This window comes from Stegostoma tigrinum, chromosome 23 (assembly GCF_030684315.1).
Source record: "Stegostoma tigrinum isolate sSteTig4 chromosome 23, sSteTig4.hap1, whole genome shotgun sequence".
Taxonomy (NCBI): Eukaryota; Metazoa; Chordata; class Chondrichthyes; order Orectolobiformes; family Stegostomatidae; genus Stegostoma; species Stegostoma tigrinum.
The window spans coordinates 32,480,674-32,495,446 of NC_081376.1; the positions used below are offsets into that span (position 1 = coordinate 32,480,674).

The 14,773-nt window shown below is 43.9% G+C and overlaps 1 protein-coding gene across 1 annotated transcript in view; it reads left to right on the forward strand.

Annotated features, from left to right (window-relative positions):
• coro7 (coronin 7) overlaps positions 1–14,773 on the forward strand; it is a 146,127-nt gene that overhangs the window by 79,279 nt on the left and 52,075 nt on the right. The gene's annotated exons all lie outside the window — the stretch shown is intronic.

Below are 14,773 nucleotides of genomic sequence, written 5' to 3' on the forward strand. Positions count from 1 at the left end.
CAAATCTCTCATAAAAATATCTCCAAATTTGTTAACATTTCTACACCTTCCCATCTTGAACAATCCATTCTTCACATTCTGTCTTCAATATATAAAGTGTTTCAGGTTAAGCTGTTAAAGAACCTTTGCTGTACTGAAGCACATTCTCTAACTTGGAGTCAATGGCAATCTTAAGCATTTTTTTGTTTTAATTTGTGGGACATAGGTATTGGTGGGTGGCCATAATTTATTGCCCTAGAGAAGGTAATGATGAGCTGTCTTTTTGAACTGATCTAGCCCACGTTGTATATGTTGACCCAATTTCAGGATTTTGACTCAGCAACAGTGAAGGAACAGCAATGTGTTTCCGCGTCAGGATGGTGAGTGACTTGGTGGGGAAAGTGCAGGTCGTGGTCATTGTTGGAGTTGCACCCATCCAGCAAGTGGAGAGTATTCTATCACACTCCTGAACTGTGCCTTGTAGATGATAGACAGGCTTTGAGGAGTCAGGAGGTGAGTTATTTGCTGTAGTATTCCTAGCCCCTGGCCTGCTCTTGTAGCTACTGTGTTGATGTAATGAGTCCAGTTGAGTTTCTGGTCAATGGTACCAGATACCCCACTATCAACATTGTTGGGGTATTTAGTGAATATCAAGGGGCAGTGGTTAGATTGATCATGTTTAATAAGAGACATTGTCAGTCCAGGCCTGATAATGTCCAGGTCAAGTCGCATTTCACCATAGACTGATTCAGTATCTAGGGAGTCGTAAATGATGCTGAACATTGTGCACTCATCGATGAATACCCCCACTTCTGACCTTATGATGGAGGCAAGGTTATTGATGAAGCAACTGAAGATGGTTAGGCCTACTCTGAGGAACTCCTGCAGAGATATTTTGGAGCTGAGATGATTGACCTCTCAACAAACACCTTCCTAAGTGTCAGGTGTGATGCCAACCAGGAGAAGAAAGTGCCGGGAGCAGCAATTTCAGGAGCACAAGTCTGTACCACTATTGCTGGAATGTTGTCAGTGCCCCAATTCTTTCTTTTTGACATACTTGAGTGAATCAAATTTGCTAAAGACTGGTATTTGTGATTCTAGGGGCCACTGGAGGAGGCTGAGATAGATCATCCACTGAGCACTGCTGGCTGAAGATTGCTCTGAATGCTTCAGCCTTATCTTTTGCAAAGATGTGTGGGACTCTAGCACCGTTGAGAATGGGGATATTTGTGGGACTTTCTCTTCCAGTGAGCCTTTTAATTGTCTGTCACCATTCATGACTGGATATAGCAGGACTGCAGAGCCTAGAACTGACCCATTGGTTGTGGGATTGTTTAGTTCTGTTTCATTGGCTTCCTATGCTCTTTGGCATGCAAATAGTCCTCTTTGGTAGCCAGGTTGACACCTTATTTTTGGGTATGTCTGCATCTAGCATGTCCTCCTTCACTGTCCACTGAACCCTGGTTTGATGGAAATGATTGAGTGGGGTGATATGCCAGGCTATGAGGTTGCAGATTGTGCTGGAATATAATTCTGCTGTTGATGACCCACGGTGTCTCATGGATGAGTTGATAGATCTGTTTGAAGTCTTTCCCATTTAGCGCATTGGTAGTGTCACACAGCACAATGGAGTATATTCTCAATGTGAGGACAGGACTTTGCCTCCACAAGGACTATGTGGTGGTCACTCTTACCACTACTGTCATGAACAGATATAACTGCAGATGGCAGATGGTAAGGATGAGGTCAAGAATGCTTTCCCCTCTAGTTGGTCCTGCCGCAGACCCAGTCTAGCAGGTGTGCCCTTTTGGGCCAACCAGCTCGATCAGTATAGCTGCTGCTGAGCCACTGTTGGTGGTGGGCATTGAAATTCCTCGCCCAGAGTATATGTTGCACTTTTATCACCCTCAGTGTTTCTTCCAATACATGGAGGAGTGCTGATCCGTCAGTTGAAGGATAACAGTACTTGGCAATCAGCAGGAGGTTTCCTTGCCCATGTTTAATGTGAAGCCATGAGACTTGAGAACTTGCAGGGTAACTCCCTCCCGACTGTATGTCATCTCTGCTAGATCTGTCCTGTCAGTGGGACAAGACATATGCAGGGATGGTGTCTGTGATTCCTGGGACATGGTCGTACTCAAGCAATCGTACCTTGCAAACAGTGTCAGGCTGTTGCTTGACTAATCGGTGAGACAGCTCTCCGAACTTTGCACTAGCCCACAGATGTTAAGGGGAACTTTGCAGGGTAGATGGGGCTATTTTTGCCACTATCTTTTCTGCTACCTAGGTTGATGCCAGGTGGATCATCCAGTTTATTTCCTTGTTGAAACTTCCTAACAATTGATACAGCTGAGTGCCTTGCTGGTTAAGAGCCAAAGACATTGCTGAGAGTCTGGAATCACATGAGGAAGGCAGATTTCTTTCCCTGAAGTGTATTAGTGAGCCACAAGGGTTTTCCAACAATCGGCAATGGTTTCATCTTAACGTCGATTCTTAATTTCAGACTTTTTGTTGAATTCAAGTTCCATCATCTGCTGCAGTGGGATTTGAACCTGAGTCCCTAGAACATTATGTAACAAGGTGTAGAGCTGGATGAGCACAGCAGGCCAAGCAGCGTCAGAGGAGCAGGAAAGTTGACGTTTCAGGTTGAGACCCTTCAGAAATGGGGGAGGGGAAGGGGATTCTGAAATAAATAGGGAGAGAGGGGGAGGCAGATGGAAGATGGATAAAGGAGAAGATAGGTGGAGAGGAGACAGGCAGGTCAAAGAGGTGGGGTTGGAGCCAGTAAAGGTGAATGTAGATGGGGAGTTAGGGAGGGGATAGGTCGGTCCAGGGAGGCTGGATAGGTCAAGGAAGTGGAATGAAGCTAATGGGTAGGAGATGGGGGTGGGGCTTGAGGTGGGAGGAATGGTTAGGGAGGCAGGGATGAGTTGGCCAAGCAGCATCAAAGGAAGCAAGAAGGCCGATGCTTCGGGAAGGGTCTAGGCACAAAGCGCCACCTTCCTGCTCCTCTGCTGCTTGGCCTGCTGTGTTCATCCAGCTCTGTACCTGGTTATCTCAGATTCTCCAGTATCTGCAGTTCCTGCTATCTCTGGGACGAGTTGGGCAGCTTTTGTGATGTGGTCAGGGGAGGGGAAATTTTGAAGCTTGTGAAGTGCACATTGATACCCTTGGGCTGTAGGGTTCCCAAGCAAACTGAGATGCTGTTCCTGCAGCCTTCGGGTGGCGTCATTGTGGCCATGCAAGAGGCCCAGGATGGACGTATCTCCCAAGGAGTTGGGGGGGGGGGGTGGGGAGTTGAAATTGTTTGTGACTGGGAGGTGTAGTTGTTTGTTGTGAACTGAGTGTAGGTGCCCTGCAAAGCAGTCCCCAAGCCTCTGCTAGGTTTTCCAGATGTAAAGGAGGTCACCACGGGAACAGCAGATAAAGTATATAGGCGAACATCTGCCTGATGTGGAAGGCCTTCTTGGAGCCTGGGATGGGGGTGATGGAGGAGGTGTAGGAGCAGGTGTAGCACTTGTTACGGTTGCAGGGAAAAGTGCTGGGGGTGGTGGGGCTGGAGAGGAGTATGGAGCGGACAAGGGAGTCATGGAGAGAGTGTCTCCTCCGGAAAGCACATACGGGGAGGGAAAAATGTCTTGGTGGTGGGGTCACATTGCAGATGGCAGAAGTGTTGAAAGATGATGCGTTTGATTTGAAGGTTGGCGAGGTGGTATGTGAGGACGAGGGGGATTTTGTTCTTTGTTTGTTATTGCGGGTATGGGGTGTGAGGGATGAGTTGCAGGAAATGCGAGAGACACGGTTAATGGTGTTTTCAACCACTGTGGAGGGGAAGCTGTGGTCCTTGAGAAACAAGGACATCTGGGATCTACGGGCATGGAATGTCTCATCTCGGGAGCAGATGCGGCAGAGGCGAAGGAATTGGGAATAGGGGATGGCCTTTTTGCAGGAAGGTGGGTGAGAGGAGGTGTATTCTAGGTAGCTGTGGGAGTCGGTAGGCTTGAAATAGATATCGGTTTCCAGTTGCCACTTCTGTTTTCTGATCTTAAATGATGAACAGATTGAATACACTTGTGTTCCTTAATAACTTTTTTTTGCTTGTATAACTTGGGCCGTACTCATTGCCTGTCCCTAGTTACCCTTGAGAAGGTGGTAGTGAGCAGCTATCTTCTACTGCTGCAGTCCGTGTCCAATAGGTAGACCTATAATGCTGTTAGAATAGAAATTCCAGGACTTTGACCTGTTACTGAAGATAAGTTTCAAAGTCAGGATTGGAGTGGTGCTCACATGTGGCGTTGTTCCCATGTATCCGTTGCCCTGTTCCTTCTAGATTGTAATGGTCATGGGCTTGGAAGGTACTTTCTAAGGATTTTTGGTGAATTTCTGCAGTGCTTCTTGTAGACAGTACACACTGCTGCTACTGAGTGTCAGTGGTGAGTGACTGAATGGCACGGATCCACAACAATCAGAGACTGAAATAAAACAAAGAACTGTGGATACTGAAGATTTGAAATGAAAACAATGAAATTTGCTGCAGAAACTCAGCAGATCTGGCAGCATCAGTGGAGTGAAAGCAGAGTTAATATTGTCCTGGACAGGGTCAAGCTTCTTGAGTCATTGAATCATACAGCATGGAAACAGACTTTTTGGGTCAAACTCCTCTACACTGACCAGACATCCCAATCTGACCTCATGTCATTTGGCCCATATCCGTCTAAAACCCTTCCTATTCGTGGACCCGTCCAGATGCCTTTTAAATGTTGTAATTGTACCCCCGTCCTCCACTTCCTCTGGCAGTTCGTTCCATGCAGGCACCACCCTCTGTTTAAAAAGTTACCCCAGGTTCTTTTTAAATCTTTCCTGTCTCACCTTAAACCTCCTGCTGTCTAGTTTAGGATTCTCCCACCCTAGAAAAAAAGACCTTGGTTATTCAGCCGATCTGTGTCCCTCATGATTTTATAACCCTTATGAGGTCACCACTCAGTCCCTAACAATTGAGGAGAAAATGCCCCAGCCTTTTCAGCATCTCCCTATAGTTCAAACCCTCCAATCTCAGCACCCTGCCAAGTTTAACAACATACTTGCTATAGAAGGACAACCAGAATTGTATGCAGTATTCTAAAAGTGGCCTAACTAATGTCCTGTACGCTGCAACATGACGACCTAACTCCTGTACTCAACGCACTGACCAATGAAGGCAAGCAGTACAAATGCTGCCTTCACCACCCTACCTATGACTCCATTTTCAAGGAACTATGCGCCTACACCCCTCCATGTCTATTCGGCAATACTCCCTGTACCCTATTATTACCTGTTTGCCTTCCCAAAATGCAAAACCTCACATTCATCTAAATTGAACTCCATCTGCCAATCCTCGACCTGTTCGCCCATGCAATCAAGGCCCTGTTATACTCTGAGGTGATAATCTTCACTGTCCACTACACCACCTATTTTGGTGTCATCTGCGAACTCCTATATTCATATCCAAATCATTTATATAAATAACAAAAAGCAGTGGACCCAGCACTGATCCTTGTGGCACCTCTCTAGTCACAGACACCCAGTCTGAAAATCAACCCTCCACTACCATCTCCTGTGTCTTACCTTCAAGCCAATTTTGTGTCCAATTGGCAAGCTTGCCGAAATACCATGAGATCCAACCTTACTAACCAGGCTACTGTATGGACCCTTGTGGAACCCTTCGCTGAAGTCCATATTGACAGCGTCCACTGCATCACCTTCATCAATCTTCTTTGTTGCTTCTTCAGCAAATCCAGTTAGTGAGATTTCCCATGCACAAGCCATGTTGACTATCTATAGTCCGTCTGCCTTTCCAAGTACATATAAATCCTGTTTCACAGAACCCCCTGTAATGTCTTACCACTGGTACAAGGCTCACCAGTCTATAGCTCCTGGCTTTTTCTTACAGCCTTTCTTAAATAATGGCACCACGTTAGCCACCCTCCAGTCTTCTAGTACCTCACCCGTGGCTGTCGATGATACAAATATCTCAGTAAAGGGCCCAGCAATCTCTTCCCTAGCTTCCGACAAAGTACTAAGAAGCACCTGATCAGGTCCTGGGGATTTATTTCCCTTTATGTGGTTTAAGAACTCCAGCACTTCGTTCTGTAAACTGAATTCTTCACAAGACATCAATATTTATTCCCCCCCGTTCCCTAGCTTCCATGTCCTTCTCCACAGTAAATATTGATGCAAAATGTTTGTTTAGTTTCTCACCCGTTTCCTGTGGTTCCACACATAGACAGCCACGTTGATCTTTAAGGGGCCCTATTCTCTCCCTCGTTACTCTTTTGTTCTAAATGTACTAATAGAATCTCTGGATTTTCCTTAATTATATTTGCCAAAGGTGTGTCATGTCCCCTTTTTCCCTCCTGATTTTTCCTCAAGTATACTCCTACTGCCCTTATTCTCCTCTAGGGATTCACTTGATGATAGTTGTCTATACTTGACATATGCCTCCACTTTCTTGACCAGAGCCTCAATTTCTCTAGTCATCTAGCACCCCATACAGCGACCAGCCTTGCCCTTCACACTAACAGGAACGTAATTGTCTGTGAACTCTTGTTATCTCATTTTTAAAGGCCTCCTACTTCCCAGCCGTCCCTTTACCTGTGAATAACCTCCCCCAATTAACTTCTGAAAGTTCCTGTCTATTATAATCAAAATTGCCTTTCCTCTAATTCAAAATTTAACCTTTTGATCACTTCTACCCTTTTCCATAACTATTCTAAAACTAATCAGATTGTGATCACAGACCCCAGCGTCCTCCCACAATAACACCTCAGTCACTTGCCCTGCCCTATTTCCCAACAGAATGTTAAGTATTGCTCCTTCTCCAGTAGATTTATCCATCTACAGAATGAGAAAATTTTCTTGTACACACTTAACAAGTTCCTCTCCATCCAAGACCTTAACACTATAACGTCCTAGTCTATGCTTGGAAAGTTAAAACCCTCTATCATTACAACCCCATTATTCCTACAGATATCTGAGATTTCCTTGCATGTTTTCTCCTTTATTTCCCTGACTACTGGGGGCCTATAATACTCCCAACAAGGTAATCATCCCTTTCTTATTTTTCAGTTCCACCCATATAACTTCACTGGACGGTCTACCAGAAATATCCTCCCACGGTACAGCTGTAATGTTAATCCTAACCAAAAATGTCACTCCCCTTCCTCTCTTGACCACCCCCACCTTTATCCTCCTATAGAATCTATACCCCAGAACATTGACCTGCCCATTCTCTCCACCCCTGAACCAAGTTCCTGTAATTGCTATCACATCCTAGCCCCATGTTCCCGACTTTGCTCTGAATTCATCTGCCTTATCTGTCGGGCTTCTTGCATTGAAGTAAATGCAGTTTAATTAATCAGTCTTGCCTCGTTCTCTGCTCAGCTGTTGTCTGCCTTGACTATTCGAGCTGTTCCCCTTATCTCTGCACCAGCCTCAGCCCTTCCTTTATTTTCAGTATCACTTTAGTTCCTCAATGCTGGACCCCCACCCACAAACCACCACACTAGTTTAAAGCTTCCTGAGTAGCACTAGCAAATTTCCCTGCAAGGATATTGGTACCCTTCCATTCAGATGGAACCTGTCCCTCTTATACAGGTTATTTCTACCCCTTAAGATGTGTTATTGATCCAAAAATGTGAATCTTTGCCCCGTACAGCAGCCTCTCAGTCACGCATTCAACTGCTCTATCCTCCTATTCCTATTCACGAACAGTAGCACCGATGGTAGATCAGGTATTACTACCCTCAAGGACCAACATTTTAACCTCCTGCCTAAATTCCCATATTCTCTCTACAGAACCTCAGCTCTTGCCCTACCTATGTCATTTGTACCAACATGCACAATGACCACCTGCTGGTCTCTTTCTCCCCCCTTCCAGAATATTCTGCACTCTTTCTGAAACATGCGTGACCCTGGCATCAGGGAGGCAACACACCATCCTGATGTCTTACTGACAACCACAGAGACATCTGTCTGTGTCCCAGACTGGGGAGTCCCCTAGTGCAGTCGATCACTTGGAACCTGACATACCCCAACTTGCAGTAGAACCAGTCACAATACCTGACATGTGGCTATCAGTGCTACACGTCTCCGCTACAGTGTCCAAAACGGCATACCTGTATGAGATACAGTGTTATTGGATCTGCGCTCATGCAGACAAGTGGGGAGCATTCCATCACACTCCTAACTTGTGCCTTTCTAAACGATGGACAGCCGGGCATCAGAAGATGAGTTACTCACTGAAATATTCCTAGCCTCTAACCTGCTCTTCTAGCCGCCATATTTGTATGGCAAATCCAGTTCAGTTTCTGGTCAATTGTAACAGCTAAGATGTTGATAGTTGTGGGGGTGGGATGGAATTCAGTGATAGTTAAGCTATTGAATGTCAAGGGGTGATGATCAGGTTCTTCTCTTATTGGAGAGGATTATTGCTTGGCATTTGTGTGGCGTGAATGTTACTTGTCACTTGTCAGCTCAAGCCTGGATATTGTCCAGGTCTTGCTGCATTTGGATGTGGACTGCCTCAGTATCTGAGAGATCCTGCATGGTACTGAACATTGTCCAATCATCGAACATTCCAATTCTGACCTTATCGAGTAAAGGTTATTGATTAAGCAACTGAAGATGCTTAGGCCCAGGTCACCACCTTGAGAAACTCCTGCAGAGATGTCCTGGAGCTGAGATGACTGATTTCCAAAAATCACAAGTCAATTTCCTCTATGCCAGGTATGACTTCCAACCAGTGGGTTGTTTTCCTCCTGATTCCTATTTACTCCAGTTTTGCCAGGGCTCCTCAACACCACAGTCCCTCCAATGGGTGCTCCGGTTTCCTCCCACAGTCCAAAGATGTGTAGGCTAGGTGGATCAGCCATGCTAAATTGCCCGTAGTGCTCAGGGGTGTGTGGGTTATAGGGGGATGGGCCTGGGTGGGATGCTGCAAGGGGCGGTGTGGACTTGTTGGACTGAAGGGTCTGTTTCCACACTGTACGGAATCTAATCTAATCTAAACTCACCCTGGGTATCATTGAGCAGGTTATTGCTGAGCAAGTGTTGCATTCTAGCACTGCTGATGACACTCCCATCACTTTACTGATGGGAGAGAGTAGACTGGCAGGTCTGCATTTGGGCTGGATTTGTCCCACATTTTCTATAGAGGACACATCTGGGCAATTGTTGGGTAGATGCTAGTGTTGTAACTTCTTTATAAGGTTGCAGGTTGGTCCAGTCGCAATATTTTATAATGACTAAGAGGTTCAAAAGGTAGATGGAGAAAACTTTAATGTAACAAAGAAATTTTAAAATCAGATCCAAACCCCTCAGGAGTGAAATCAGGAAGTATTATTTTCACACAATAAGTGCTGAAATCTAGAACCTACTCCTTAAAAATGCTGTAGATGCTCAGGGATAATTGGAGATTTCACTGAGATCAGTAGTACTTTTTATTGTGCAAAGGTATAAGGGATATTGGACAAAGGTGTAACAGCTCAATTAAATGGCAGAACAAGTTTGAGGTTCTGAGTAGACTCGCCCTGTTCTTGTATTTAATTTGCTGTGATTCACTCACTCTGGTGCCTTTTCGGAGGATTTAACTCTTTCCAAGTCAGAAGTATCTCTGAAGAAGTATGTTCAGTCCACTGTGGGCATCCTGTTGGTTAACTATTGATGTGCAGAACTCAAAGGAACCATTGTTAGATTTTGTAAGAAGACGTATCTATCTGATCAATGCTGCTGAGAAAGTTAAAAGTTGCACAACACCAAGTTATAGTCCAACAGGTTTATTTGAAATCTCACACGTTTGGAATGCAGCCCGTTCATCAGGCCAACTTCAGCTGATGAAGGAGCAATGCTCTGCCAACTTGAGATTTCAAATAAACCTGTTGAGCTATAACTTGGTGTCTTGGACTTGTCCACGTCAGTCCAACACCGGCACCTCCACATAACAGCCAGTTCAGCTGCTCATTTAGCCATGCAAGAGGAAGGGTCAACTCCCAGGAGAGGCCCTGTTATGCTCCCCGACTGCGAACAGCACACTGCTGCTTTAACTAGTGTTGAATTTGTACGGAGAGGCTCCAACTCTTTCAGGCAATCACTAGCGTCTGTTTGTTGTTTCAATGCAGGCTTAGCTGATGGCTGCAGTAGTCACGATCCTTGAGAGACCTACTGTGTTACTCATAGGTTCACAATCATCAGTTTGCTGCCTATGCGCAATCCCATCTGAGTGTTTCAATGATGGTAGTAGAACTGGCAACAAGGCTGATTGGCAAGAGTGAAAATGTTAGGGAGGATGATGAAATAATAGAGGAAGTAAATTAATCTTTTACATTTGTCATGACAGACAAAGGTATTGTAAGTCCTGAGCCAAGTGAACTTGGCTCCAGAACACATGTAGAGGGAGGTTAGTATTATAAAGAGGGTTAGTGTTAGAACAGAGCAGCTTTTGGAGCAATGTGTTTGAACTGTTTGAAATAATGAAAGGATTTTTAATTCAATCGTGGAATGTGGGCCTTACTGCCTGGGCCAGCGTTTATTACCCTTCTCCAATTGCTCTTGAGAAGGTGATGATGAGCTGCCTTCTTGAACTGCTGAAGTCTGTTTGGTGTAGATACACCCTCAATGGTTGGTAATGGAAGGAGCAAATGTTTGTTAATGTGGTGCTGATGAAGTGAGCTGCTTGGTTCTTCATGGTGTCAAGCTGCTTGATTGTTGTTGGAGCTGCACAGATCCAAGAAAGTGGAAGGTATTCCATCTTAGAAGATGGACAGAGTTTGGGAAGTTAGATGATGTACACGCTGTATTTCTAATTCTTGACCTGCTTTTTTAGCGTTTAAAACTCTGATCCACTTAAGTTTCTGATTAGTGGTGAACCGAGGATTCAGTGATGTTAATGCCACTAAACATCGGTTGACACTTGTTGGAGATATTCATTGCTTGGCAGTTACTGACGTGAATCTTACATGTCACTTGTCAGCACAAGCCTGAATGTTGTTCAGGTCTTTCTGCATTTGGACATGGACAGCCTCAGTAAGTGAGAAGTTGCAAAATGCGTTGAGCATTGTGGAATTATCAATTAACAGGGAAATGAGAAACAGATTGATCCTAGCACTCAAGGAATGATACATATAAGATTGAATGTAAGAGATTTAGAAGAGGGTAGGAAAATCAATTTTACAAAAACCTTATGAAGAATTCACTTCCAGGGTTTGTGGTTCAGAAATAAACTGTGTCACCATTAAATACTCTGTTTTAGAGATAGTTGAGTTGAATTGAATTAAGCTGTTGTGGTTAGGACTTTCTGGTTATAAGGAAGGCTAATGCTAGCATGAGCTGGGTGGCTAAATGGCCTGCTTCTGTGTTATAATTGCAATGCTTCACTAACGTAGTGTGAATGAGCTGGAAAAAGAAATATTACACAAAGGAGCAGGCCTCTGTATAATATTTGGGATTTAGGATTGTGCTAAGTATGTAGCTCCGGGATGGCTTAGGGTAGGACCTACATCCTGATCATGGATACTAATGTAAAATAAGGCACTATAACTCTTTTATATCCATTCATCTCACCCCCTATAACAGGTTGGTCTGGAACATTTAGCTGTAGTAGTGGTGATTGCGTTGGGATGAATGAATCTTTCTTATATTCTGAAGTTTTGTGCAGGTTCAATGAATGAGCTGAGGCATTACAATATGAATGAGAGTCTATTGCTTGTGTCTAATTCTAGATCTGGTAATCATATACCAATTTCTTCACTAATTTGAGTACTAAAGAGTATGAATATTTCTCAGACTTCAAAGTGACAGCTCCATCTGTCCAAAGCACAACACACACATCAGGTTAATCTTTGTGTACAGGCCAATTCTGTTTACGTTGTATGTCCATATGATGCTATTGTTGTCCCTGTGGAAGCTCTGTTCTGTCTCGATCATATGGGATACTGAGTACATACTCGTCAAAAGCCAATAACACTGTGACATTCTGTATCGATAATGTCACTACACGTTTCGTTCCATGGGTATCATTTGTCTGCATTACAGTTTCAAAATAATTGATGATGAGTGAAGTTCAGAACATGCAACATGATGTATGGTGCCATAAAAATAGCAGCTTCTCTATCACATGCAAGAATAGCGAAGCCTCATTCAGAGCTTTAGTACAGAAAGACAGCATAGCTACGCAGGTGAGACTTTAGTTATAGACAGGTGTATTGTGATGTAAATGACATTTTTCTTATTGACACTGTTGTTTACAAATACAAAGCAAAACTTTGACAATGTTGCAGTGTATAGACTTTGCCCATGTACAGTCAACATATAACACATAAATGGTACCAGTTCCTGGTTCCAGTGCTGATTTATCCTGTTATTGCTGTAATATGCACATAATGCATACCGAAACAGCAGTCTGTCTGTACTTACGAAATGCTGATCTAATAGTTCTTAAGTTGCCAAACTCCCCCTCATTATTCAATTGTATTTGGAAGGTAGCCAATACACTACTTCAACTCTTCTCAACCCCCCTGCTTTTATAAATGATCTAATCCTGTCTTGCTGTTTGATTTCTGACTTTGTTTTAGTGTATTTGCTGATGACTGAAGTTCAAGAGATGCAGTTTCCTCCTTTTAAAGAGGTGTGGTATTGAGAGTGATTGCCTCTGAGTGAATCTGTGAGCTAGATGTCCTGTTAACACAGCCTGACACGTCAGGGAGTCTGTACAATTCTGACTAATGTCTTTCCCAGTGCAGTAGGTGACTAAGTGATTTTTGTGTAGTTCAAACTGTACTATTGAGGGAGTCAGTCTTTTATTCTCATTTGAAACACACACCCACTGTACATTTGAACAGCAAACTCTGACATGGAAATCATTATTTACAGGCTGGGACTAAAGCTCCTTTTATAGCTTGAGGAAGTCCCAAAATGCTTTGCAGTCAATGATACATCTTTTCAAGTGCAGTCATTGTTGTAGTTTAACAAATGAGACATAAAGCTCATAAACAGCAAGTGATAATGATTAGATAATTTTTAAGGATATTTGATGGATAAATATTAGCTAAGACATAGTGACAACACTCCTGTCCTTTTGGGTGGCAGCTTTGGGATCTTTTAATGCCCACAAAGATTTAAAAGATTTGTATCTATCTAATCTAACCTTTAAAGAAGTACTGCATCAGCACTATCCCTCTGACAGCACGGCACTCCCTCAGTACTGTGCTTGTTTTGTTCACCTGGATTACATGAAGGTTCTGGGGTTGGACTTGAGCCCTCAGCCTTCTTGCTCAGATGTGATTGTGTTGTCCTATAATGCCGTAATGTTTCTGCTGGATTCTCATTTGGCAAGAAAAATCTGATATTGTAGTCTTCAACTTGCTGGTACCCATCATTGATCCACTATTGACTTCCTCTTCCCTGGTGAGAAAAGTGAAATTACTCAGCCAAAAGGTGAATTATTGTGAAGGCGATGGCCTAGTGGTATCACTGGACTGTTAATCCAGCAACCCAGCTAACGTTCTGGGGACCCGGATTCGAATCCGACTGTGGCAGTTGGTGAAATTTGAATTCAATCAATATCTGGAGTTTGGATTCACAGTCAATATTAGATTCCTTTTTCGATTGTCAGAAAAACCCATCTGTTTCACTAATGTCCTTTAGGGAAGGAAATTGTCATCCTTACCTAGTCTGGCCTACAAATGACTCCAGACCCACAGCAATGTGGTTGACTGTAAACTGCCCTCTGGTCAATTAGGAATGGGTAATAAATGCTGCCAGCCAAGCACCCCTCCTGTGAATGAATATAGAAAAAAAAATTGGGAATCCTGTTTACAGCCCAATGCAGCTAGAATTATACTCTCTCTCAGAACAGCTCAGTGTGTGAACAAATTGAGAGTTTGAAAGTACTCACCTCAGTGAAGATTCTCAGTTTACGTAGTCATGCTTGTTTACATAGCTTAGATTCTGGGCCAATTCAATATATCAGCCCAGTGGCAGTGATAGCCCATTTCTGACAGGCTGTCACAGGCCAGATAGTGAGCAAGTTCTGTGAGAAAGTATTTTGCCTGAATACTGCCCTGTGCAGGGAGCACAGCTCATTCACAGTTGTCCAGCACACAGTGAGGATCGTTGAGGGGGTCGTGTAACCTGTGAGAGGCCAGAATTGAGTGTGGTGGGAATGTTTTTGTGTGCTTTGGTAATAGGACCCAGGAGATGGACGCAGAGTTGATTGAATGCTCCCTTCCAAAGTTTGCTCATAGATGCACAGCTGTTCTCAGACCCCACCAGAGGATGTTTCCTGAAAGAAACTGTGTTTGATCTTGCTCAAATCACCACCTCATGCAGAGGTCACCACCAACAAATCAAGGGGTCTGGATAAGAGCCTGAGGTCTGAGGTTTCCTGTCAATCAGGCGGCTGTGATTGGTCTCATGCCCCACACCCAGAACAGAAAAAGTGGGCATGAGAGACAGAGGGCAAATTGGAGTTTGTTCATGATCCCTTCTGACAGGTGAATACTTCTCACTAACATGTGAAGAGTGAAATTCTGGATACTGCCAGAAGATGGGGGTATTCGGTGTGTGGGAAGGGAAAAAAATCTACATGCCGTAAATCAGCTGGTATCTGTAACCCGTTTGTTTTTGGTCAACATTTGAATGAAGTAATATCTGATAAATTCAGCCCTGTTTGGCAGGACTTTTGTATCTGGAGTGTTTGTCCAGTGACTCTATTAACAAGAGCAGTGAAATTACACTTGCCTTCAAGCTTTGCTTTCATATT